Source organism: Leptonychotes weddellii, chromosome 1 (genome assembly GCF_054177405.1).
Source record: "Leptonychotes weddellii isolate Sample4059 chromosome 1, ASM5417740v2, whole genome shotgun sequence".
In the NCBI taxonomy this organism is placed as follows: domain Eukaryota; kingdom Metazoa; phylum Chordata; class Mammalia; order Carnivora; family Phocidae; genus Leptonychotes; species Leptonychotes weddellii.
In genome coordinates, this window is record NC_138369.1 from 130,751,043 (window position 1) to 130,778,998 (window position 27,956).

A 27,956-nucleotide genomic window follows, 5' to 3' on the forward strand; every position below is an offset into this window, starting at 1 on the left:
GTCACCTCAAACTCCTGAATACCCTCTACCCATAAACTGATCCCTCCTCCCAACTGTCCTATTTCTATCCATGCCTGCATGTTCTTAGACTCTCAGAAATAAGAAACTGGAAGGACTTCTATTAAAGATATTTGGTCCACTGTCAAAAAAAAATACAGGAACCGTTTCCAATACATCCCTGATTGTCTTCCAGTGTAGAGAAGCTGACTACTTCCTTGCTGCATTATTCCCATTCTTGGTCAAGTTCTTCCATAAATCCATCTGGGATGTTTCCCCTTATGTCTTCCCCTCCCCTCCCCATTCACTAATCCCAGTTCTGTCCTCAAGAGCAATGGGGGGGGGGGGACACAGATCAATCTCATCATTCTTCCACACTGGAGACCCAGCAATATGGAAGACAGCCATTATGTTTCTATGCATGTTTTCTGCTCTGAATCAAACATTCAGTTCAAAAAACATCTGTTGAGGGTCAGTTATGTGCCTCACACTGCTTTAGGTGCTAAGACAGGAGAACTAAATAACATATGGCATCTACACACAAGATGGTCACACTAGTCACCAAGAACAATCTGGGTGTGACCTGGCTTCCAGACTACTCACCCTCTCCCTCCTCCGGATACACAATGGCTTGTTGATGCTTCTCTTCAAGCATGGTACCCATAGTGTGGGATAAAAAAAACAGAAGGGTGTATTGTACTCCTAGGTATTTACCCAAAGGAGCTAAAACCTATGTCTACACAAATACTTGCACATGGATGTTTATAGCTTTACCCAAAATTGCCAAAACTTGGAAGCAACCAAGATAATCTTTTAGTTGGGGAGCAGATAAACCATGGTACATCCAGATAATAGAATATTATTCAGTGCTAAAAAGAAATGAGCTGTTAAGCCACAAAAAGACATGGAGAAATCTTAAATGCATATTGCTAGGTGAAAAAAGCCAACCTGAAAACATCACATACTGTATGATTCCACTATGTGACATTCTGGAAAAGGCAAAACTATGGAGACAGAAAAAGATCACAGGTTACCAGGGGTTTAGCAGGAGAGAAGGACAAGTAGGCAGAATACAGGGGATCTTTACAGCAATGAAACTACTGTGTATAATACCATAATGGTGAATACCTATCATATTTTTGTCCAAACCTATGGAATGTACAACAACAGTGAACCCTAATGTAAATGATGGACTTCGAGTGATTATGATGTGTCAGTGTAGGTTCATCAACTGTCACAAATGCACCACTCTGGTGGGGGATGCTGACAATCAGGGAGGCTGTGAATGTGGACAAGGTGGGGCATGGGGTAAAAGGGAAATCTATCTTTCCCTCCATTTTTCAGTCAACCTAAAACTGCTCTAAAAAAATAATCTTTCAAAGAAATTAATAGAAAAAAGTGGATGGGGGAGTCTGTGGATTATACCAATGTCAATTTCCTGATATTGTACTAAGAGTGGGAGATGCTGGAAGAAGGGTGCACAGGAGCTCCCTGTATGTTTCTTTGCAACATCCTATGAATCTTTATTTCAAAATTAAAAGTTTAAAAGTAAGTAGATGGATGAGCTGCCACTGGCAAAGGCTGCTGATGGGATAATTCAAAGTCTAATAAAAGGCCCAAACCAGGTCGGATTCATCTATTGAAATACTTCTGGAAATGAGCATCAAGGAGAAGAGAGAAGACTTCCAGATAAAGGTTCACACCTTGTCCTTCCTAGGATACAGGGTATCTTTCTGGAAGGATAGCCCTGAGCTCTGTGATCTGTATCTGCAGGGCCTTCTTCTCATTCTTATTCTGGATTGTCTGGATGGGCAGAGTCTGTGGTCCATGCTGCTTGTCACCTGGAGGGGCTACGTGGAGTGGCGGTGTGTGTTCATGAACCACCAGGCTCCAGAGTCCAACACACCTGTCTTCAAAATGCAGGTCTACTACTCACCACCAGCCATAGTGAGCTGTGCATATTAGCCCTCCACAAAACAGAGATGGAGATAAGCACTATTATCTAAACATAGGGCTGTGAGAGGAGGCAATGAAATAATTCATACGAAGCACATATAAAGCTCCAGCATCCACCAAAACCTGAAAACACATTCACGGTCTGAGAGCCTCCTGCATGAGGAAGGTCTAGGTTTTTAGGACACACTCTTATTCCCTTTGTAATATCAAATAGAAGTCCTACCGTTCTCTCGCTTGCTGGTACCTCTCGAGTTTGCCATGATATCTCAAGTTTCCAGCTACTCCATCCAATACTCTTTCAACCATCTGCAGTAAAGGACCAGTTTGGTTTTTGTTTTTTCTTTCATTTTTCGATTCCAATCTGTCATAGACTGGTACTTTCATAAAATACAATAAAAAATGAATTACTAGATAAATCCAATTTTAAAAACAAAATATAAGCCCCCCCTTTCAAAAATTTTTAGATTCAGACAAAATTACTCTGAAAAATTGCTGTAAAAGTTTATCAGTGCTTCCTTTCAGTATCTCTACTTCTCATTCCTGGCTGATAACAAACAGTGGGCAGAGCTGGGCCACGGACTGCACCTCAGGTAGTCTCTCCAGTACCTCCTTTCTCCAAGCTCCTGATAACATTAGTCATAAAACACAACTAGGTACTTACAATCTCTGTTTTTCATATCAGTGTAAATTCCCCAGCTAGACTGCATGTTCTCTGAGTGCCAGGGTCACTCCACTATGCCTAGGTGGTTGGACAGATGATTCATAGGGGCTCAAACTCTTGCTGATAATCCAAATATTAAACAGCCATATTAGTTACTCCTACTGTTTCATGATTTAGACAACTTGAGAGCACATTTGTGAAAACCTAACCAACGAACACATTTTGTCCCTTTAGCATCCCTCCCTTCTTGCCTGCCCTCCGTCTATCTCTGTGGGGGTCTTTTTCACCACCTGCTTTAACTGAAATGCACCAGATATAGTCACTGTTTCTCTTCCACTGAGGGACAAGAGAGAATAAATCACAGAAAATCCCATTCATCAGAAAACCTGGGGTGCCTTACCAAATAAACAGTCGAGGAAGTGGAGTGCTTATATTAATTTACTTCCAGGGGACCCTATTATTCTCACCTTTGTGTCTTTTGAATGCTGGGTCCATGATAGCTGCTCAATAAACATTTGTGTGAGCTGGCCATAGAGTGCTGGCTATGTCTCAGCCGCTCCAGGTCACATTTTCAATCGCATCACTCGGCAGGCAACGACAGAAAGGGAACTCAGCAGAAAGGGGCAATGAGTGGCAGTGTTATAGGAAGGAGCCTTGGGCTCACTTAGAACAGTGGCTTTCTATCCTGGCTGCACAGTGGAATCACCTGGGGAACTTAACTACCCAGGCCTACCTCCCAGACCCAGAGATTTTTTTTTTTTACATGTAATTGTTCTGGGGTGAAACCTGAGCATCAGCATTTTTCAGATTCCATAGGTAATTCTAGTGTGCAGCTAGGATAAGAAACCACTGGCTTGGAATGCCCTCACATCCATGCTGGTACTTAGCAGATGTTCCTTAAATGTTTGTTGAGTGGGTGAATGGCTCAATCAATGGATCAATCCATTGATCAATCTAATTTGATCCGATTGGATTCAAATCCAGTGATCTATCCAGTTATCAGAATGAGTCTGCAGCAAACGTGGAGACAGTTTTGACTCCTTCTCCTTAAAGTCCTCCCCTCCAGCATGCACCTCCCCCCAAGGTCCAGTCTTAAACTCCAGCCAGAAAGCACTCCTCTTCCATCCTCTTGCGGGTGGGAGGGGGGTTTGTTTCCGGATCACTGGCACTAGGACAGCACGAACTTAGCTCATCCTCACCTTTTTCAAGCAGGAAACTCTCAAGCTTTCTCAAATACACACCCAGAAGACCCCCACAAATACCACTGGCCTCAACTCATACAGGATGGGAACGTGTTATCTCATCTATTTTGTGTTTATTTAATGGTTATTCTTCGATTGTTTTTCTGGCGGTCCATGAGTCCAGGATGCTATCTCAGACAACAGACTTCCAGAGCACAGAAGCCCAAGAACACTTAGTACAAAGTGGCTGGTTTGTAAAAAGTCTAGTAAATGGATGTTGCTGTTGCACTGCCCTAGAAGGGGAGGATGGAAGGGAGTGGGGGCAGTGTGTGAAGTGAACAGGAAGACGAGGAAGCAATGTGATGTGCAGGCTTGGAAGGGGATATGAGATGCTGGCTGCCCACTGTGGGCAGGCACAGGCGACCCACGTGATGAGGCACTGTCCACCACCCCATCCCAAGGGGCAGGGAACAGCTAGCCAAACTCCAAGTCCTCTGCTGGGAATGTGTGCTGGGGCGGCCCCAACTTCTGACCCCTGGCTGCTTCCTGAGCTGTGGCCACTGCTGATGCTATTTTTAGCTGAACAGCGGCCTCTCCCCAGCCTCCTCTTCTCCAGCTTATTTCCATGACCCCAGAGGAGCCACTGAACTTTCATCCTCCCTCTGGACCCTAAATCTCTCACCCCACCCCCCTGAGGCTTACACTGAGTCAATTCGGGATGTACGTGAGGATGTTTGGAAGGAGACGAATATAGGGTAGCTGGGAAGTCAGTTGTGAAATCCCTTATTTTTTAAACTAGGGAAAAATAAAAAGGAAATATATCAGCTCCAGGGAGAGCCCTCCCTCTAGCCCCAAAAAGCAGATACTTCCCGGGTTCCCCCTTCTCTGTAGGCCTGCAAATTGATGGCATCCCATCACTAGCACTGACAGGCATTTTCTGGGTTATTTCTGTCTTCTCACTAAAAGGGGAAAAGAAAATTTGCACTAATATAGGCACCCCTGTTTCCTGACACTCTGTTAGATTCTATTCATGGTTTTTCTCATATAAATCTTACAATCCATGAGCTAAGTTAAGCGACCCACCCACGGTCACACAAGTTGCAATTAGCAGAGCTGGGATTCAAACCTAGTACTTTGTGACTTCAAAGCTTACCTCTGAAAGAAAGCCTCACACTCCTGTCACCAGAAAGAGTCAATCTATCCCCAGCCCCTCAGACCATAAGCTTCCCCAAGGCAGGAATCATAAAGCCCCATTACACTGGTATCTCACTGGGCTCCATAAATCATGCGGATCAACTGAACCACCAGCTTCCAGAAAAGAAAGAGGAAAACATAGTCGCCATCCACATGCCAATGGAATATGAAGAAATATGTGCCTTCTTTTCCTCCACCCATTTCTTAGGTGGCTGGAGAAAAAGAGGAAGGCATCCAGCCAGGAGTGGTCAATTATAGACCATCCCAGAGTCAGTAATAACATTTCCCAGTCCAAGAAGCACCTCTCAACTGTAGGGATTCTAAGAAAATGATTCATTCACTCATCATCCAACAGATATTTACTGAACACCTACTATATGCCAAGAAGTATACTAGGTGTTGGGGATAGTGAACAAAGTGTTCAGCTTCTGCCCTCACAAAGCTGGTAGCTATAGGGGGAACAATGCTGGGGTTCAGAGGCATTTGTGGGGTAGTGGCATCTCCTGACACACCACCTTAAATTTAGAGCTCAGGCAGTTTTGTGGGAGGAGGAGAAGGAGAAGTAAAGGAAACCAAACACGTTGCTATGCAACCAGGAGGATGTATTCCTAGCCAGAGCAGGCGCAGAAGCAGCGTGGCTCAGGGAGGGAGTGGGTGGGGGAGGAGGCGGCCCAGGAGTACCAAATGGGAGGCAAAGTGGTGCGCAGTGAGCACCACCCTGCACACACGGGCTTCTCCCCTGGAGCAGCTCACAACTGGACACTGCACAGAATCATGCTCACCAGAGGCAGCCAGAATATTGTGGGGACAGCCCCAGGAACCACAGAGAGAGGCCTCCTGCCCAGCTGCAAAGACCCTTGTTCTTGGGCCTGAAGTTAACCTACCAATATTAAATCCAGGTCTGTACCGAATACAAAGAACAGCACAAAGAACAGCACAAAGCCCAGCGTGCCTTCCGCCTGGGGGAACACACGTCCACCAGGGGAGTAAGACGCACATGCATAAACAGAGCATCAACAAGTATTTATTAAACACCTCCTCCCTGTTCCTTCTGCAAGACGGAGGGCTCACACTGTTGGGTCAGGGCATGCAGAGGATGCTGACAAACACCTGCGGGGACTCAGGCCCGAGTGTGAGACCTGGCTTGGCTGTCCATGGGCTCTGCGCAGCCTGCAGCAAGGCTATTTGGGCCTCAGTCTCTGGATCTCTAAAATGAGCAGTTCCGATATGGTTGAGTCCCTGATACTATAAATGCAAAAGGACTGCAGAGAAAGCAGAATTGAGTATCAAATGGAATACTCAGGAAGCGCCATATGGAAGAGGGAGGAATCGAGGATGCAGTGGGGAAGGGAGTCTAATTTTTATTGAGGGCCTATTGTGCACGCTTACCTGACCATAAAGAATCGTTTCCCCGTATTCAGAGTTGAAGAAACCTCAAGGAGGCTTAAGTAACTTAGTCACCCCACAAGGAGGTTAAGCAACTTAGTCAGCCCACACAGCTAGGAATAGCAGATGCAAGATTCAAACCCAGACCCACCTGGCTCCGTGGCATGTGCACTTTGCCTGGATCGCACTGCTTCTCCAAGATGGTAAGGCTGGCATCAGAATGGGGCAGGAGAAGGACTGCAGGAAGCAATAGGGGCAAAGACACTGGCAGGCTGAAAAACGGCCAGGATTAACAAGGGGCGGTTCCTAGGGATGAGGACAGGGGCTGTGAGTATGAGGAAGATTCGATGAGTAGAAAGGAGAACCCGGCAGCCCCTGCATTTAGCAACACCCTGCATTGTGCTAAATGCTATGGAAAAGAAAACAGTATATTAAACAGTCCTTGCCCTGAATTAATTTGCAACCAGGGCGATAAAATGTGAAAATTAACAATTAGTGAAATGTTACAAAAATTGCCAAAGTAGGCATATAAAAATAAATCATAGCACAGTTTAAATGAGGGAAGATCTGGGTGGGCGCTGGGGATTCTGTGCAGGAAGGGGACTGGAGGTAGGCTTTGAAGGATTCAGGGGGAGGGTGGGCGGGGAGAGGGGAGACAGGTGAGGACCTATGGGACAGGAAAATCTCATCCATAGGAGAAAAAGCAGGAAACATGCTCTGTGGAATCCACTTCACTTAGAAGAAGGAGCTGGTGGGAAACATTAGACCAGTTGGGTTGGGTGAGACAATAGGGCCTCCACTGAGGGAGTGAAGGGTCCAATCCTTCACCAGAAGGCTATGAGAAACCACTGGCCATGCTTGGGCAGGGGGAAGAAATGGTCAACAGGGAGTTTAATGAAAGGAAGACAGCAGTGCTCAGAGAACCAGGGAAGGGACTAATAGGCATGGGATGACAAGGGGCCCAACTAGGCGGTGTCACTGAGGATGGCAAGGAAGGACTAGTCTCCTGGGTATTTCAAGGATGAACAGAAAAGTCCTAGTGATTGGGGAACAGGAGAAGGGGGAATCAAAATTAACTTCAAGCCAAGAGAGTGAGAGTCCCATGTTCAGAACTAGAGAAGGCCAGCAAAAAATAAAATTTGGGGGAAGGGTGATGATGAGGTTGATCAGCTTCCTATTAGACATTCTGTCTAAGCTGTCTCTAGGATATTCAAGTGAAAAAATCATGAATCACAAACTCAGGAAAAGGAAACCTGAGGCTGGGGGAGGGCCAGAGGCGTTACCCATCACCCAGGGTGAGACCGCCCTCCACTGCTCCTTAAGCCCCCAGGGAAGGCAAGTCAGCTGCTCTGTGAGTTAGGAACTGTATGTCCTGGTAAGAGAAGTCACAAGGAGAATGGAAACAGAAACCCTGAGCCAACATTTAATTATTCCCATCAATAGAGCAAGAGAAGCTCTCAAACAGGGTCAGGCCCAGAAGAATCTAGTACACTTCCCTCTCTAAGCAGGAATTCATTTTGTCTCTAGTAAGGGATCACCAGCCTTGCCAGGGACAGAAGATCACAAAGGGCCTTGCCCAGCATCTTGGTAGAGAAACACGGGATAAGACTTTGAAGTCAGAAAGATCTGGGCATGAATGACAGTTGTTACACCTGAGTGTGCATGGGCAGGTTGTCCAACCTGTCAGAAAAGTAAGACAAGCGTCTTGGTGTCAGGTACCTGGCATAGTGTAGGGCATACAGACGGCATCAGTTAAATGTTAGTTCCCTTCACCCCCACCTGAGAGCAGGCCTTTGCATTCCTATCAGTTCTCAATGATACAGTTTTTCCAGAAGGCCTAGTTATATGCTCTGGGACAGCACAAAAAATGTCAGTTTCCCCTTCTACTAGCCAAATGTTGATCATGTTTCCCCCGAAGCTGGGTTTGGGGCACCACAAACTGAATTGCATCCTCATGATAAAGTCTGACAGACATACAGCTGGGGCGGGGGGGAGCTATAACTGCTCTTCTGTAAATGCAGCCCAGGGCTCCCAAAATATCAACTCTGCCTGATTGTCAATGACAGTTGAAATTCTACCATTAGAGGTCTACTTCTTTAGTTTAACATGCTTCTCTTAAATATCAAACTCTCCCCTGAGGAAAGCCCATGGAGCTGTTACCAGTCAATCGTAAGTTATAAAATGTACATTAACTTATCAGCTGCCTGGGCAAGAGTTTTGATGCTTTGGAGCGGAGGAGGGGGTCATTTTGGAGCTGAGATCATGGATCCTATTTGGAGACGTTGAAGTGAGTCAGACACTAGAGGGCAAAGGGGCCTGAAAGAGCAAGGTCATAGCTTCACCGGGGATCTGAATGAGAGAGGTCCTAAAATAGACAACCTGCTGGCTGGACTTACCAGGTGACAATGTGGGACCCTGGAGTATAATATGAGAGTCAGCAAGGCAGTACCTCCCTGCACTTCCCACTACCAGAAGGGCATTGCAAAACACCATGGAAAAAGCCATCTCCACTGCCCATAGAACCAAAATAAAAGGGATCAAAGTGCACCAGGAGAGACTTAGGTGGGAGCCACAAAGCGCTTCCAGATAATACAGAAATTCTCAGCTCTGCTTTCTTCGCCACCCATCTCCTGAAACTGTTCCTTCAAAGATGACCCATGATCTCCTAATATCCAGACGCCAGGGTTCTACCTCCATCCTCAGCAGATTAAAGGCCAATGCCCACACCTTCCTTGAAACCCCTGTGGAGGGAAGCCCAGGCGCCCTGGTGTAACCATTCTCATTTTCCTTCTAACTGCAACCCAAACTCTGCCTTGCTCCTCTGTGTACTTACCCCCTTGTCCCTAACAAGGCAGAGGGACCACTGTCCAGCAGTTCTCAGCAAGGTAGGAAGGACTAGTTCTAAAGAGTCTCTTCCACACAGCCTAGCACATGGCCAGTACATAATAAGTTACAGATGTAATAGAGGCAGTTAATGCATTAAAATGCTCGCCAAAGTATGGCTCAAGAGGATTATGCCATAGGAAGACAGAGAAGGCCCAGCTCTCCGTTGGGTTTCTGAGGAAGACCCACTTACTCAACACCAACACCTGGACTTTGACACACAAGCAACCATTCAGCATATTTTCTCCAGAGACCAACTGAAAAGGAGTGCTGCAAACCTCAGGGCCCTCTGCTTCCTCATTACTCTGGTCCTCCTGTAACCAAGGAGGAATTTTCAAAGAGGACTGCATCACCACAGGAAAAGGTCCCATGGATGGAAGCCAAGAAGAGAGGGCTTCTCTGCCACACAGGGACTCTCCTCCTCGGGGCCAGCTTCTCCAGCCCCTCCTGCTGCAGGCCCTCTAGCATCTTCCCTGACCCTGCCCTGGCCCGAGATGCACCAACTATCTTTGCAACGAACTCGTTCTGCCATCCTACGTCTGTATTGTAGGTACATGATACAGACATAGATGAACAAAACCAGAGAACACCGCCCTCCTAACCTTTGGGCCCCCTCACCCCATCATCTTCCCTTTCCTTCCAGCAGAGGTGCCATGGCAGGGATGCCATGCTCTCCCCCAACAAATGGGGAGCTCTCTAGGGAGAGAGGCCATGATGAAGAGCCACACATCAGTCCCTGACTCTTCCTCCCTCTGTATCCACCACTTCTTTCAGCACCCAGCAGGGAACCCCTAGTGTTCACTCTGCCCATGCGGACCCCTCCCCACCCCCGTTCATGCTGGTGACTGAGTGATATAGAACCATGAGGCCCCAGAAGCATCACAGAAGGGAAGATGTGACTACATGGGGAAAGGTGGAAGGAGAGAGGGCGGACAGGGAAGAACTGCAGGAATTCTCTGTGACCTCCACAGTTTCTTATATAAGCTGTCTTAGCCACCCTTTTCCTCTTTGGCCCTGGCCCGGATCATTGAGATATACCCTTTCATCTGCTCCTCCACCTCTGCCCATTGAGCGTGAAACTCTGAGACTCGTCAGATATTCTGAGCACCAGAACCCATGCGAGAAAGTTGCCAAGGCAACGGAACACTCCCCTTTGGTATAAATACACTTGGGTGATACCCCTGAGGAGCAGAGCACAGACACCTCCCCCTCCTCTTTTAGTCAGATCTGGCAGACTTCAAAGTTAAGGGAGCCATGAATGGCTTTGACAGGGCGGGCAGAGTGAGGGGGTCCCTCCTGACCAGCTAAGTCACTGTCTAAGGGACAATCCAGCAGGGAGAGAGGACTTTGCAGTTCTGATTGAATGCTCAGCTTCCACTGGTCCCAGAGATGGGCAGGGAGGCAGAGAGAAGACTAGAAGGGTACAAGCAGCCTGAACTATGGGAGGGGACTTCTGGAAGGACAGGCCCTGTGAACCCTAAGATGCCAGCCTGCTGGGGCCACTAAGAGATGCCTGGGAAATTACACTCTGGCTAGGGCTGCTCTGACCTCCCTTCTTTTTTTTCTTTCTTTTTTTCCTTCCTTCTTTTCTTCCACATCTTAACGCTTATGCCTCTTCCAGGTGGCTAATGGTTGGCCCAAGGTCTGAGGATGCATGCATGCATACACTCCCCAGAGACACCCAGGAAAGGGGTTTGTTTCCACCTGGGGCCATTCAGGCATGACAGGGCGGATCACAAGTAGGGCCCATGTAGGGCACGTCTCACTCGGAAAGCAGACACAGGTGGGTTGGGATAGAAATAGTGCAGGACAGCAGGTGTAGACTGTTCTGGTTACTTTTCCTGAACCAGAATCAGCTGAGAGCCCACATCAGGGCCAGCAGAGGAGGGCTCGCCACATGGAAGGACAACTGTTTGCTGATGTTTTTATGCCTTCCTTTATATACTCAGATGGGGGCTTGGTCATCCCTGTTCCCAGTGCCCGTAGTCCACATCCCAGGCAGAGGAACAGAGAACCAGGAGCACAGAACAGGATCCAGAAAGATGATCTACTGCTGCCCAAACCATCGTGACCCACTCTGACTTCGGTCATAAACTTGGCTAAGTTCACTGTTCCCAAGGGTCACTAACAGCCATAGCCAACACCCTTTAGAGCCAAGAGGAAAAGAAAGAAAAGGCAAATGGCCCTGCTCAGACCACCCAGCTTGGCAGTACCATTCTCCTCAGGCAGAGGTCACTGAGGGGCTGGCCATGGGCAGGGCTTGGCTCAGTGTCCTCTGCTGGGGTCAAAGGCCAGGCTGGTTGGGAGGGCCTGAGAGCTGCCAGAGGCATGTTTAGGAATCACCAGAGTATCCCTGCATTTACGGTGACAGAGGCTGAGCCACCCAGGGCTGAGGGAGCTCAAGGGCTTGTCTTCTCTGGGGGGTCCCATTCCTGGAGGAGTGCCATATGGCTCTCACGCCAGGCGCACCACCTCTCCCGGCAGTAAGGAAAGCACGTATGGGGAGGGAAGGGAGGGGTGGCCTCAGTGCAGGCAGCAGGGGAGAGTCCTCACTCGGTGAGCTCCACAGAGTTGGCAGGAAACATGCCAAAGTGGCTATTGGGCCCCTAGCCATGCCACCAGCCCTCATCGATGACCTCAGGGCCAGTGACGAGGTTCTCGGGCTGGAAGGAGATCTCGGTACCCTCGACTGCCTGGTAGTGGTATAGAGCCCAGGCATGGAGCCTTTTCCCACTCGGCTGCGGGTAGTGGGCCACAGGTCACCACCAGCAGCTCACTACTGCAGTATCAGGGCCCCCTCAGAGAGTCTCCTGCTCTGGGGGCCTCCTCTTGCGTCTGTGCCACGCACAGCAGAGTGCTGGGCGCTGGCTCCTAACGGAGAGCTGCCCTGGGCCTTGAGGACGCTTGGGGCGGCACTCTGCGGAGGCGGGTCTCTGGCTGGGTGCGCTGCTTCTGCAGGAAGGGACCCCTCGGTGTGCCTGGCTGGGCTAGAGACAGATGTGGTGGACACGGCCCCCTCCTTCTGCTTGAAAATCTCCCGTGCATGTATTGGCTGCTGACAGACAGGCTCCCACTCCTCTGTGTTCCTTGAAACCGCTTCAGGCTGCTCACACTTCCTCTGGGGTCCAGCCTCACCGCCCCGCCCCTCCCGATCGCACTACTCCAGGCAGGAGACCTCTTGCAGCTCCTGCCCACCCCCGCCCCTGTGCCCCTGCTCTAGCGCTGCCACTCTCCTCTGCCCACCGCTTCCCCTCCAGCCTGCGATTCTCCGCCTCCTTCTCTGCTATGGCCCAGGAGCTGTGTCTGCCAACCCTTCTGATCTCAGATATGGCATTGGTCTTCTGGTACACAGAACCCACTGGGGCCTGGAAATGGCCCGTTTCCACGTCCTGGAAATGGCTGCTCTCCCTGTGGAAGGCACAGTTGGCACCTGAGGCCCTGGCCACCTTTTGCATGATACACTCAGGCTCCGTGTGCTCCTTGGTCCTTGCACTGACAGTCACACAGGCCCCCTTCAGAAAGCTAGCCATAACACTGACATGGTTGGTGCACCCTCACTTCCGCACATCATTTACACCCTCACCTGTCCAGTTGACGAGGACGAACTTGGGCAGGCCAGACTTGGGATTCTTCACCCTGCAATTCCCTTAGAATCTCTAGGAGTGGGCAAATAATCATAATGCAATGTGCAGAGTGCAAAGATTGAACAAGTGTGCAATGAGGAGAGAGAAGGCAATGAGGAGATCAGAGGAAGTGGCTTCATTATATGTGCCTCTGTTTTCTCATCTGTAAAATGGGGATCATAATGTCCATCTTACATGAGATGATGTATATAAATGCCTGGTATACAGTAGATGCTCAGTTTGCATCAGTTCTCTCCCTTCCCCTGACTCTGAGCTCAGCAATTAGACAGATGTATTTAGAATGTCCACTGTATCAGTTCATCATCGAGGACCCCAGCCACAAAGGAAAAACCTGCTGGCTGTTCACAGCTTTGGGCAAGAGCTCTCTCCAGCAGCCATCTCGATGTCCCCAGTGTCTTCAGTCCCTGTTCCGAAAAGAGCCTGAGTCCTTGGGAGCCAGACTGTCCCCAGAGGGCCGCTTATAACCCAGACCCCAGCTCTAACATCCTCAACTCTTTCAAAGAACAGCTCTTTAAAACAACTTTACAAAGGCCATTTGAATTACACAAGGAACACATTGTCCTATTCCCACTCTTCCCAAGCTCTTTTTGCCTGTGGTTTCAGGCAGGTCCACTGGCTCGGAGTGAGCTCTCTCCACATCAGGCGGTCCTTCCTAATGCAGATCCTCTCATTATTTGATCTCCCTCCCCAGCAACATCTGAATTCAGGCTAGCAGGGGACTTGGCAATAGCCCCAAATTAGCCCACCCTCCTTTCCCACAAGGAACAGGAGTGGGTGTGCAGTCACAGAGAGTGCTCTGGGTCTCCTATGATGCTGCAAACACACAAGCAACCCACAACCCTCCCAAACTGAACAGAGAAATGGGGGACTTCCTTGTAGCTGCTTACTTGGGCTCTATGTTTATCCCAGCAGATGCTGAAAACATTTTTGGTCTCCTCTTGAGAACAACCTTCACTGTCATTTTAAAATAAACAATAAGCAAATTGTGTTATTACTTTGTAGGCAAACCTTGGTTTTTTTGTTTTTTGGGGTTTTTTAAATACTAAAACCATTATCACTCAGCTTGCCTAGATTTGATTCCCTCTTTCCCTAGATTTCCCGAAATGAAGCTGGGCTGTTTCCAAAAATCAATTAACATTCAAAGAACAAGGTTTTGTCACCATTAAGGATAGTTCAGAAAAAAAGAAATCTGCAGCACCATACTGGAAAACAGTTCCCAGAATGCAGAGCCCACAGGGTTTGATCATAGGTGGCATGCCTGGCCTCAGTCCCCCTCAGGGGGCCTGCTTTGAAGGGAGGGGCCACTTCAGGTGGGAGTGGGCAGGGAAGCAGTCAGTATGCCATCATCTATGAGAGGCTTCAGAAAGCAAACTCCAGGGGCACCTGGGTGGCTCAGTCAGTTAAGCATCTGCCTTCGGCCCAGGTCATCATCCCAGGGTCCTGGAATCGAGTCCCGCATCGGGCTCCCTGCTCAGTGGGGAGCCTGCTTCTCCCTCTCCCTCTGCCGTTCCCCCTGTTTGTACGCTCTTTGTCAAATGAATAAATAAAATCTTAAAAAAAAAAAAAAGAAAGAAAGCAAACCTCCGCACCAAATAAGGGAGTGGCAGAGGGGACACAGAGGGAAGAAGGGACAAGACTTCAGAGAAAAGGGTTTAGACACCCCAAAAGCAGGAACCAGGACTATTCTCCAAAGGGCTACCAAGGGAGAAACAGTGTCTTCAGAGGCCAAGGCCTGGTCTAGTTTCCTGCCCCTGACCCACAGAACCCCCCACAGAGGAATCTAGAACATGAGACAGGAAGAAATCCCTGCAGAAAAGGTCATGAAGGAACAGGAAAAATAAAGGTGCCACGCAGCTTTTCTCCCGTTCCCCAAGCAGGAATACTAGGGCCTGATTCCCTCCCAGACACTGCCAGGTCATCCTCTCCTGGCCCCATCCCCCCTCCTCTTCCTTCCCCAAGTCCTGCCACGTGCAAAATAAGACCTCTGCCGAGGCTGGCCTGAGGAGAATGACATATTTTCTCCTTGGCTCTGCATTTTCATTCAGCCTTAAAAAGCTCAAGCCAGGCAAGAAGCCCACAAGTGTGTCGTGCTACACCTCAGTGCTCACCTCCCCAGTGCTGGCAGCTCTCTTCCCCTCTGGCTTTCTCCTCCTCACACCAGTAACGTCACTGGCCCAGGTGCCAGACCCTGGACCCCGGAAGCGCTGATGGAGCTGCCCTCACAACCCTTAGGGAAACATGGCCGAAACGTTCAGCTTTGCTCATCAGTGCATGCCAGGCTGGGACTCCAGTGGAGCACAGGGAGGCAGGTGGGATGGCGAAACAGTTGTATCATTCAGCAGCACTTAGTCATCTGCACTAAGGGTGGAAAGAGATACTGGGTAATCAAAATGATGGATAATCAATAACCCAGAATAATGAACCTTATTGTTAGGAGACAACATGATTTTTCACAGCAGAGTTATGAAGGATTTATTTGTTCAAAAATGAATCTGCCTTTCCTGAACACAAAGACAAGGAATGCTAGAAAACGGCCACATGAAAAAAGAAAGTCCATTCAGGATTTAAAACTGACACATAATACATATACAGAAATAAATGAGAGTTAGCTGTATGAGGAAGAAACGTAGGAAGTTAAAGCTGAGAAGAACTTAAGACATCTAGTGCCCCATTTTACAGATGAGAAAACTAAGGCCCAGAGCAGTGAGGTGGTATCTCATATCACACAGCCATTTGGTAGAAGAGCTGGAATTACACCTGGATGGTCGAAGCAGAGCACTGTTCACTTAGGCACATTGGTCCAAAGGCATGCCCTTGAGAAGAACCATCATCCTAAATCCCTGATGCTGACCAGTGTGTCTCCTAGACCCTCAGACCTCTTGGTACTGGCTATTTCTGTAATCACCATATTTCCCTACACACAAGTCACCCTTATGTGCTCCTGACTACCCTAGGCTGAGTACCAAAATGATTCATAAATCACTGCCCAACTGTCTGAAGTCACAACACGGTCTTTGACAGCAGCTCTTCCTATGATTCAAATCAGTAGCTAGTATCAATTCCCTCAAGTTCAAGTCTAATAATTATCTTGGTATTTGGGTGACTCTTTTGATTTTTCCTAAAACTCTTTGATGTTGTGCCTAACATGATGCCCACCAGACCCTGGGGGTTAAAGGTGAAGGAGGGATTGAAATACCTATTTCATAGACTTCCCTGTTGAACTTACCCATAGGTAATCAGCTGGCAAGAGGGGTAGAGAGATTACAACAGAAGCCTCCTGACTTCCAGAGCCGAGCTCTTTCCTGAGCAAGTGAGAGCAGGAGTAAGAAGCTAAAATTCACGAAAAGTGGGGGTGGCTGGGTGGCTCAGTGGGCTACGTCCCCAACTCTTGACTTCAGCTCAGGTCATGATCTCAGGGTTGTGAGATCCACCTCCATGTTGGGCTCTGCGCTGGGCGTGGAGACTGCTTAAGATTCTCTCTCTCCCTCTCCACCCCTCCCCCCACCCATTTGCAGTGTACTTGCTCTCAAATAAATAAATAAATAAAAATTTAAAATAAAATAAAATTCACAAGAAGCTTCAGAGTCAAGTGCCATAATGACACTGATAACCTGCAGACAAATAGAAGATACAGGGGTCTGGGGCAAACTACTCAGTGTCATACTTCAGCAATACCTCCTTTTTCTTTCTTTTCTATTAAAGTATAACTTGAACACAGTAAAGTGTATAAATCATAAGGGAAGAGCTGGGTAAATCTTTGCATATGTATGCATTGATGTAACCACCATCCAGATGGTGATTTAGAGCATTTACAACTACCCGAAGTTTCCCTCATGCCCCCTTCCAATCAAGAATAATCTTTATCTGACCTCTACCCCACACACCAGGTTTCGCTTGTTCCTGAACTTCATATAAATGAATGAGTGTAGTATATATACTTTTATATTTGGCTTGTTTGCTCCACATTCTGTTTGTAAGATTCCTCCATTCTGTTAGTATGCCAATATATTGTATACTCTTTCTAGTTGTTGTATAACACTCTGTTGCAACAATACACAACAATGTAGTTATCCATTCTACTGCTCACAGAAACATTCTGGTTGTTTCCAGTTTGAGGTTGTTATGAACAAAGCTGATAGGAATGTTCTTGTACATATTTTAATGAAGATAAACCCTCATATCTGTTGAGTATATCCAGGTGAAGAATTATAGGGTCATGGGGGTATACATAATAGGTACCACCTAAATTTTTTCAAAGTGTTTGCACCAATATACACTCCACCAGCAAAGAGAGTTCCAGGAGCTCCACGTCCTCACCAACACTTGGTATTGGTAAAGACTCTTCTTTAAAGTCTCACTGGGAAACAAGGTACCTCAGGTAGATTTTCAGACAACTGACATTAGTCTTCAAGTAGCTTTAAAAAAAATTCTAACCATTTTACTTTTTTTTTTATTTTTTTTTAATTTTACTTCTTGAACAGAGTAAACCACCTAACCTTCGCCAGACCATACTGAGATGTACAGAGAGATACCTGCCCTTATATTAACTATCTAGGGATTTCATTGTCTCCTCCTTCCTGGGTAGATATCACTAATGTATCAGCAAGCCATAGCACTTCCCTTTAATCTCTGTTCTAGGAAATAGTCAAGATGGCCCAATCAGGAACTTTAATTTACACACAATCGTCAGTCAGTAAATTCTGGTCTCAATGTGCATGGGCTTCTTTGCTGCTATAAGACTGTTCCTATCTTCTGAATGGTGAAGGTTGCCCCATAAATAAATGAGTTACTACTCATTTCATTTGTTTTTATGTAGCTTGGCAAATGTTACTCAAACAATCAACACATACTTATAAAGCACATATTTTAGGTTACTGAGCTAAACGTTCCGGAAGTCACAAAACACACACACACAAAATCACCAGGCTTTCTTTAAGGGGGCAGGGCCCTAGGGTAAATCACATGGAATGTTGTCACCTGCCTTCTTCCTCTCACTTTACCCAGCCAACCTCTTTCACAGTTAAAATGAGGTTAAAACAAACACCAGTCATGGCCTTGGCCCTTGCTTTTGGGGAAAGCAAGTCTTAAGGGAATGAAAATGGAAGAGGGAAATAGTCCTGCATATAGGGCCATGGTGATAGAGTAAATGGGTGACTGAAGGTGATGACGATAATGTCTAGTTTTCTCTTGGGACTAGGTCAATCTCTACCTTATCCCTTCCTTCCCTGAGCTCTGCCCACCACCACCTTCCTTCTCTCCAGCTACTTCCTCTTGATGCCATTACCCAAATGACTGAAGAGAAACATGCTATCCAGTCCGCACTTTACCACCAAGTGCAGTGTCCAAGACAAGACACATTCCCCAACCTTACAAAATATACCAAACTTAAAGAACATATCTACGGTGATCACTAAATGTAAGAAGGAGTCGCTGTGGACTGGCACATGCCGGCAAAGAGTGGATGAGTCTCAAACTGCTCCTTAAAGCAGGTAAGAGTTAAGGCAGAACAGTGGAGCACTGGTGGAGAGTGCTTTGCCCTCTAGTAGAGCAAAGGACAAGAGTAAGAATAAACATGGGACCTTTAGAGTCTGTAAACAGGACAAGCCTATCTAAGTGGCTTTCCACACCACTATGTTGCTGGGACATGATTCAGCTACCACTCCCAAGTATGGCCTGACTCTCTCATTAAAACAAAAGCTGTCTGAGCACAGTGACTGAGAATTTTAGGGACTTGCTCAGAAACACTCTCACATAAGCAGACAGATGAGACTATGCACAATTTTGCTCATTGGCATTCTATAGCCCTCAATTTCTCATTTCATAGTTTCTGGATTGGCTCTCTAGAAGTCAAGTGCAAGTGACTGAGAAAAACTCCCTGGCTTTTCTGGATTGAAAAGCTGATTCTTGGGGGCGCCTGGGGGGCTCAGTCGTTAAGCGTCTGCCTTCAGCTCAGGTCATGATCCCATTGTCCTGGGTTCGAGCCCCGCATCGGGCTCCCTGCTCGGCAGAGAGCCTGCTTCTCCCTCTCCTGCTCCCCCTGCTTGTGTTCCCTCTCTCGCTGTGTCTCTCTCTGTCAAATAAATAAATAAAATCTTTAAAAAAAAAAAGAAAGAAAGAAAAGCTGATTCTTTCCCCCATGTGGCAGGGTAACCATGTTCACAGGGCAGCTAGCACTGGGGAGTCGGGGATGGGACAAGGAACAGGCACAGGAGAGTCAGACCCATGAGGTGACTGTAGACCCAGAACCCTTTGGGACCAGTTGAAGAAGGCAGAGACAGCATCTGAGTAGGGACACTGCACCTGCACCAGAGCCACTCACATGAAGACACAGTTCTTAGATCACAATGCTCCCCTCTGTCAAGCTTACTTTTTCTCCAGGTACCTTTTTGGGGCTGAAATCAATATTTCTCAGGAATCTAAAGTCTTATTCCATCCTGAGGGACCACTGACTTCTTGTCACTTGGTTTAAATTTTCATTTGGTTTTCCTTATACTATCAGTTCATAATGAATACCTTTCTTCTGGCTGGACCAAAAGTAAAACTACCACTATTAAATGGGTTAAACAGGATTGGGCAAGACTTCCATTCTCACCTCAGGCTTCTGTCCTCATAAATGTTTGATAACTAAATAACCTTTGTAGGAAACACATCTTTTTCAGAGACAAACATCTTTTAAGATACAAAAAGTAACTGGTAGAAAGAGGGGCAAGGAGCAGCCATCAGTTAAACATAACATTAGTTGAAAGTATGTATTTCTCAACATTCCAGTCTTCTGGTTTTCTCCGTTCATTAACTGATCTTATCCTACTGTTAAGTTTGACTACAGGTATAATGAACAACTTGAGAAAAGTCAGAGTGAGACACATCAGTAAGTGCTTCTTGAGGGCAGGAAGTTGGCCTTATTCATTGCTGTCTTCCTAGCACTTACCATAGACCAGGACACACACAAAAAGACTTACTAAGTATTAATGGAGGGAATACATGAAAGAATAAAATAATTGAGTAATTTAAAACACTGTATACATCAAAGGCAAAAATTCTTTAAGTTTTTATTTAAATTCCAGTTAATATACAGTGTAATATTAGTCTCAGGTGTACAATATAGTGATTCAACACTTCCATACATCACCCAGTGCTCATTACAGCAAGTGCACTCCTTAATGCCCATCACCTATTTCACCCATGCCCCCACCCACCTCTCCTCTGGTAACCATCAGTTTGTTCTCTATAGTTAAGAGTCTGTTTCTTGATTTGTCTCTCTCTCTCTCTTTCTCTCTCTTTTCCCTTTGCTTGTTTGTTTTGTATCTTAAATTCCACATATGAGTGAAATCATATGGTATTTGTCTTTCTCTGACTTATTTCACTTAGCATAATATACTCTAGATCCATCCATGTCATGGAAAATTTCAAGGTTTCATTCTTTTTGATGGCTGAGTAATATTCTATTACACACACACACACACACACACACACACACACCCCACATCTTCTTTATCCATTCATCAGTGGATGAACACTTGGACTGTTTCCATAATTTGGCTATTGTTGATAATGCTGCTGTAAACATCAGGGTGCATGTATCCCTTTGAATCTGTATTTTTTTATTCTTTGGGTAAATACTTAGTAGTGCAATTGCTGGCTCATAGGGTAGTTCTATTTTTAACTTTTTTGTGGAACCTCCATACTGTTCTCCAGAGTGGCTGCACCAATTTGCATTCCTATAAACAGTGCATGAGGGTTCCTCTTTCTCCACATCCTCTCCCAAAGGCATAAATTCTTAAGGGACACAAAATAACAGACAGGTTGTACTTATAAAACTGTGGGATAGGAGTAATAAATGAAGCATAAGAGAAAGAAAACAAAATTAAGGACACAAGGATCAATCAAAAAGTCTAAAGCATTGCCAAATAGACTGTATGGTAATAAAAACCGCTGTCCTCAATTACCTGAATGACTTCAAGCACAAATGAAATTATATAGCTCTGTATTACTCAAGAGGGCTGACCTAAGATCAACATGCCTAAATTAGACAAAGTCAGGTTTCCATTACATAAAATCATTTACTAACAATTAGATCTGTCCAGTAATAAAATGAGTTGTCTTGTGGAGTCATGAGCACCTTGTCATGGAAGATAGGGATTATCACCAGTCAGAGGTCGTCCAGAAGCAATTTCTGCCTCAAGTGGAAGTTAGACTCGAAGGACTCTAAGACTTCACCCATAACTAATATTCTACTAGTTTAGAACTTGTGGTCACAAGGGAATAGAGTCAATCAAAGCAAACTTTCTGGAAGAGGAAAGTTTGGAGTCAGACTGGGAAGGAGGTGACATAGAATGGCAAGTTAGTCTAGTTACTACAATGAATACTGGAGTGTGGGACCTAAAAACCTCACTAAGGGAAAGAGGATTAGAAAAATCACCCAGAATAATTGTGTCAGGTACACTTTAGGGTCCATGCATATTATTCTCAGAACCATCTGTTTAGAGTAAATTGGGATCTTCCTAAATTGGCAGATAATCCTAACAAGGATCAACCTGAAAAGTAAAAATCTTACCAGATATTTAACAAGTTGATGCAACGTGGAGAGGCCATAGAGTCTGAAATTAAAGGAAGCCAACAACAAGGCAAGTCTAACCCACAAATCTGTAACTAATTTGAAATTTGTGAATGATGGTCTCTGAGCTGCTGCCATTAAAGCACCCATCCTGGCAGCCTTGGATTTGGTCATTATTGAACCAGGGGTCGTTGTTTTGTGAATCCTATATTGTAGCTGAGCCAGACAGACAACAGCACCTTCTTTCATTTTGCTTGGATAATGGCCAAATACAAGTCACTTTACTATGACTTAAAGAGTATTGTGCCTGTCTGTTCACAATCGATGGGAATAATTGAGGGGCGGAATGTGCCAGGTACTCTTGGACAATTCTGTGGAAGTGGGTCAGGGGCTTTCTTGGCCATTTGCCATGTAACAACACTCCCTTCATCTGTGAACATATGGACTTGATGAAACTGTCACTTGGAGAGCATGGTACAACAGGGCTTGGGCCATTCCATTTCCATGAGAAACTTTACCTAAGTTATAGCAAAAGAATAGCCTTTATATTCTGTTATATCATGAGAAATTCTTGCAAGTATTTAACTTTGTGTTATCTCTGTTAGGAGAATCTGGTTTTGTGCCCTCAAAGTAAAAGGGAAAGTTGGGACTAGATGTCATTGCTGTCCACCATCTTGAGTGTAAAGCAGGGCGGTAAATCACACAAAGGAAAAGAGTGGCCAGGTGATGTCCTAAGACCACAGACAGACTTCCATTGCCCATCTCTCCTAAGATGAAGCAGTGGTAGGAGGCAAGAAGGGCTCTCAAACATTTGCTCATACATTTGAAACAGCCCAATGGTTGAATGAGAGAAACCTCACAACAGGGGCTGGGAAAACAGTTTGGGTAATACTGGATTATTTTCAAACATAATTTTCAATAAAAAATAAGGGCACTTACTGAAAAATCCTTCTGATGTCTGTCTTTTCAAGTGCAGAAATTTTCACTTACGATTTATTAAAAAAGAGAGAAGAGAATCGTTCACTTGAGGCCTGGCAAAAGTAAGGAAGTCTCTCTTAACTCTCAGCCAGGAATTCCCCAAACTATGATCCTCTTTTATTCAACCTTTCTATAATGAACATCAAGGTAAGCCAGGAAGGCAGAAGCGATGTCACTAAAGGGTACCCTAGAGTCAATAGGGAGCATTGGTAGATGAGATGTTGGGTTTCTTGGTGCAAGCTGGTGGGTTATATCCTTTTTCTCCACACCTACCTTACATAGACAGGGCCCAAACCAAGATGGGGCCACCAACTCGTGGAGCCACCATGGCTTCAAGTAGAAATACCTGATCAGCACAGCCTGGTCCTAATCAACCAGAAGGGCTAATGGCCTAATTGCGGGTCATCCAGATTCTTGACATCTTTTCTCTCCTCCTAAGTATTTCCCTGCTCGCAGGGGAATCAAAGACAAGGAGTGGAAGGAATCCATTCCAAGGCATTTTGCTGTTTGTGAGCAGTATGTTGAAAGCATTTCTAGGAAAAGGGGATTATGTTGTAAGTTAAAAAGAGATGTTTGTGTTTCCTCTGATTTCAATTATTCAGACCCTCAGTGCCCTTGACTCCCCCAGCCTCCCTTGCATGCCCAGGAATAAAGAAGAGAGGGCTTGAATACCAATGTCTGCCAGCATTGCCAGGAACACAACATGCAGCCCTCTACCCACCACATTCATGGCTTCTTCTCCTTCGCATGATAGCTCAAGGTTACCTGCTCCTAGAACTCTTGCTTACTCACCACACTGGCTCTGACCTTGTGCCTCCCTCTTCACAATATTAGCATCTTTGAGTCATGCCATGCATATTTGTCTATTCTCATGATTAAGAACTGACAACATGAAATAAGAGAAAAAAGCAAGAGGCCCTGAATTCAAGGCTTGGCTTCTGCTTGCTAGCTGGGCCACCTTAGGCAAAATCTCTTAACTTGTTTGAGCTTCAGTTTCCTCATCTGGAAAAGGGTGATGATAATCACTGCCCTACCTATCTCAGAAGGCTATTGTGGATTTCAAATGAGATAACACATATGAAAGCTTTTTATACATTGTGAAGAGGCTGTTTCTGTTGGTGGTCGTGCAAAGACCGTATCTCTTTCTTATACTTCCAGCATCTGAAATAGGGTTGTGCCTCTTCTGCAGGCTCAGCACAGATTTGGCTTAAATGCCTCTGAACATCTTCCTTGTCCCTACAATGCTAAATACAGACCCTCGCCACAGCTTTACCATGTATGCTCAGAAGTCAAGTTTCCATGCACATCATTACAGAGAGGCCCATTGAGAAGGATCCTACAGGCTGGCTTTATGCATTCCCAGACATGAGGATGGCAGATCCAGCCCCCAGAACCTGCTCAAGGTTACAACAGCAGCAGCAGAGTGATGGCAAGCCTCCTCCAGCAACAGAGGCCACAGTGAGACATCTAGTCCCACTTCCCAGAAGGTAAGTCATCCCCATGACGCCAGGAATTTTTTCTCCTTCTCCTTAGCACCACCACCTGCAAAACTTCCATAACAACCACTGCAGCCAAACTCCCTGACACCACTCACCTCACCATTTGACAAGATTAACAGCCCATAATTCTCTCATGGGGACTTGTTTTTAGAGTCATAACTAAAATCTCTGATAGCCGCACAGAAAGCCCCTGGGAGACCAAAGAGAGAAGGATGCTATGTGACATCTGAAGCCACCTTGCCCATCTTCCCTGTAGCAGTGTGCTGACGGTGCCTGTCTTCTTCCCTCAGTGTCTGCGAGCAGGTCTGCCTGTGATTAGGAGCACAATGACTAGATGTCATTGCTGTCCACCATCTTGAGTGTAAAGCAGGGCAGTAAATCACACAAAGGAAAGGAGTGGCCAGGTGATGTCCTAAGACCACAGACAGACTTCCATTGCCCATCTCTGATACTAACTCGCTCTACATCTTCAACAGCTGACACCTGTAAGCATCTCCTTTGTTTTACAACAAAGCAAATTCAATAATTAATGGCCTTTTGGAGAATTTCAATCCACAGTCTCATTCAACAGGGCTTCAAAGGCATCCCCAAACTATAGAAATGCTGCAAGTAAAAATAAATCGCTATTTCTTGCACTTTCTCATACAATCAGGTTCAGGGGCCCCAGAGTCAACCTTTCCCTAATGGTATGATAAAGAAGGTAAGAAATGGCTGAATGCTCACGAGTGACTTATACAGTATTTTATAAACATGAAAGAGAAATCAATATCAGAGTGCTATGGAGGTAGCAGTGATTTCCCCTGAAAAACCTGAAATGCCCTCCCCAGTCCTACCCAAATTCTATTATGTTTTAAATATCTCACTCAAGCTGGACTTCTTCCTTAAGGCTGTCTCTGATCACTCCAGCCTGGCAAAATTCATTCATTCATTCAACATTTATTTATTTATTTATTTAAGCATTATATGTACCAGGCAGTGTGCTAGCTTCTGGGGATAGAACAATCTAAAGAGTCAAAATCTCTGTCTGGTGGCTCCATCCTCTGATCTACTAATAGAAGTAATGTTTATATCCTGGCATTAAGTACAGTCTTTCACAAAGAGCATTTTCCTGGAACTCCTATTATTCTTTGCTTTACAATATAATTATGAACATGTCTTTTTAAGCAGCTTGAGGGTAAAAGCATTTCTGATTTCTTCATGGTCTGCTAAGAGAAAATGCTGGGTAAATAAACACTGAATGAACACTTACCTAGTTATGTGATATATACATATATATGTTTCATTTCCCCATCTAGCTTGTAAATTTCTTCAAAGACAAGAATCTCTCTGTTAACATTTCTGTATCTTCTAGAGCATCCAACCCAGCGCTGGGACATGGCTCATTCTCAGTACATATTTAGTTGAATTCAGTAATTCTGCTAGCAGTGGGGGGTTCCCCTTCCATGCCAATCCTGTTAATCATACCCTAGATTTAGAAAATGGGAAGGCCAAGGCCAAGGAAAACAATATAGTCAGCTCTAGTTACCTACATTCCCCCAAGGTGCTGGCTAAGCTTTCTCCCAGACTAGAGCAGTGTTTGTGAGGAAGGAATAAAGTCATCTTTCATCCAGGAGGACTGACATAAGCCACCTGTGCATTCCAAGAAGAAAACCATAACGAAATTGGAGCAGCAAGCCTGACTTTGGACAGCAAGACCACCCATGGAAACATCCATCATGTGACCCACACAGGATCTACCTGCCAAAAGATCATGAACCCAGGAGTCAGGGCCACCCACCCTGTCAGGGGCACAGCTGTAGCCAGAGCCTGTCCAGAGAGGCAAGAGACCCAGGGTATCCTCATAGCCCCATGGACCCATACTTGCTATCTTTTGGCTCAGTCTCTCGAAATCCATCTCCTAGAATAGCCAGCTCTGCTCTGATCACCCTTAGGGGATGTCACAGTTAAGGAAGTCAGTGGCTGGAGCTGACCTCTGCGGGGAGATGGACCAATATCCTTTACTCGCCTAGGTGAGATCAGGGAGGTGATGATGCCCTCCCAATCCCCACAGGCAGCTGTGAGTCCTACCACCTATCCAACCAACGAGCACATGATTAGCAGTGGCAGGGCACGCTCAGCCAGCAGACCAGGAGTGGCATCAGGATGTCTGTGTGTCACCTACAAGGGCACTAACCAAAATCAGAGAGTTCTCAGTTCTAGACATACTCATAGGATGTCTCAGGATTTAACATCTGAAAATTTAAGGCATTTACCCTAAAGTCCATCCTCCCCCTTCCCCAAATTAGAAAGTACCCCGGGACCTTCAAAATCAAAACTAAATGACCAAAAATCAAATTCCCTTTTCTATCCCAGACACAACGCTAGACTTTGCTTCAGTCTTTCCAGATCTGAGTAGTCTGATTCTTGCCCGTGTTGGGTCAGCCTAGAAGTATTCCTGCCTCCTTACCCACCCTCATGATCCCAATGGATCCTGAGGAACCTGCTCTTGGAAGTCAGCAATGACATTTAGTCATGCAAAGCAGTGAGCTGACTTCATTTTCCTCAATAAATATTTCATTGAGATTCAGAGAAATAAGAGAAACCTTATTCATGAGATTTATGTTTGTCTTAATGATTCACAGCATAATTTGTTCCAATTAAATATTTATTTTAATATCTTCTTGGGCCTGAAAACTTCTGCCCATTCATCAGTGAGTCTTTGTATCGTCAGTCCCCTCATAGATATGGAGATGTTGGGAATAGCCTCGTTCTTCCCCAAAGTGGCAGTTTTTCCTTTCCAGCTCCCTCTGCACCCGGAGCCTAAGCCATGCCTGCGCTGCCCCTGACGCATCCCCCAGGGCCCTGCCGGTCAGTCTCCATTCCCTGCTCCCTGTCACTTTGTTCTCAACCCCATCGACATCCTCAAAGCTCATCCTGCTCAGATACCTCTCTCAGACACAGAATCCCAAGAAACTCTCTGTAGAACAAGGCGGGGGTGAGGAAGAGTGAGGGCACTGTGGTACAGTCAAAAGGAGACAGGAGTCGCAGTAAGGAGCTGTGAGTTCCAACTCCAGTGTCACCACCTCTGGCCATTTCCCACTCGTACAACGTGGAAATACACTGTCTGTCGGAAGAATCAAATGAGATGATAGAGGTGCTTTACAAACTGGAAACAATTAATTACAGCTACCTCCCAGTGGTGTTGTGACAAATGAGAAGATACAGTTCTGGTATTTAGGACTAACCTGGTATATAAAACATGCTCAAATAAGACATAGTTATAGGGGCACCTGGGTGGCTCAGTCGTTAAGCGTCTGCCTTCAGCTCAGGTCATGATCCCAGGGTCCTGGGATCGAGCCCCGCGTCAGGCTCCCTGCTCAGGGGGAGCCTGCTTCTCCCTCTCCTCCCCGCTTGCGCTCTCTCTCGCTATCTCTGTCACTATCTGTCTCTCTCTAATAAATAAATAAAATCTTTAAAAAAATTAAGACATAGTTATAAAAATAAAAGAAATGGAATCTGTTTACTTTTATTAGAGCTCCATAACTAAATAGGCCTCACTGCCTAACCTGTTTACATGTGGCCTAAGTGAGTGTTTCTATTAATCTTATATAGAGATGTACAAATCTCTTAGTAATATCCAGAACCTGTGTCAGCGGCAGAGAGTTTCTGTGTGTGTGTGTTGCACCTTTAAACTGTTCATATTTATGCACATCTTCACAGTCTCCTCAGAAAACTCTCCCGCAGAGATGGCATAATCCCCACTCACTTGCTAAAACTTCCCTAGATCTGAAGAGGAACTTCCCCTGTGTCCTTCACAGGGAGAAGTCTCTGCCACTCCCACTCCCTTGGCCCCAAGAGCAGCCCCCATCAAGTGGCAGCCAGAGCCGAGCCGTCTGCCATATGTGGTCTCTCTGGCCTGACCCCAGCTGAGAGCTCACCACTCAGCCTCCCAGAAATCTGGCTCCTGCCACAGATGGAAGTGTCTCTTGCAGCCCCATGGAATGTTGCTTGGGTCCAGAAAGTGCAGCAGTCACTCCTAGGGAA

At 46.1% G+C, this 27,956-nt stretch overlaps 1 protein-coding gene and 1 pseudogene across 1 annotated transcript in view; both read right to left on the reverse strand.

Annotated features, from left to right (window-relative positions):
- The window catches only part of KALRN (kalirin RhoGEF kinase), a 535,107-nt gene that overhangs the window by 485,719 nt on the left and 21,432 nt on the right, over positions 1 to 27,956 (reverse strand). The gene's annotated exons all lie outside the window — the stretch shown is intronic.
- Positions 3,568 to 27,333, reverse strand: LOC145723782 (drebrin-like protein pseudogene; annotated as a pseudogene).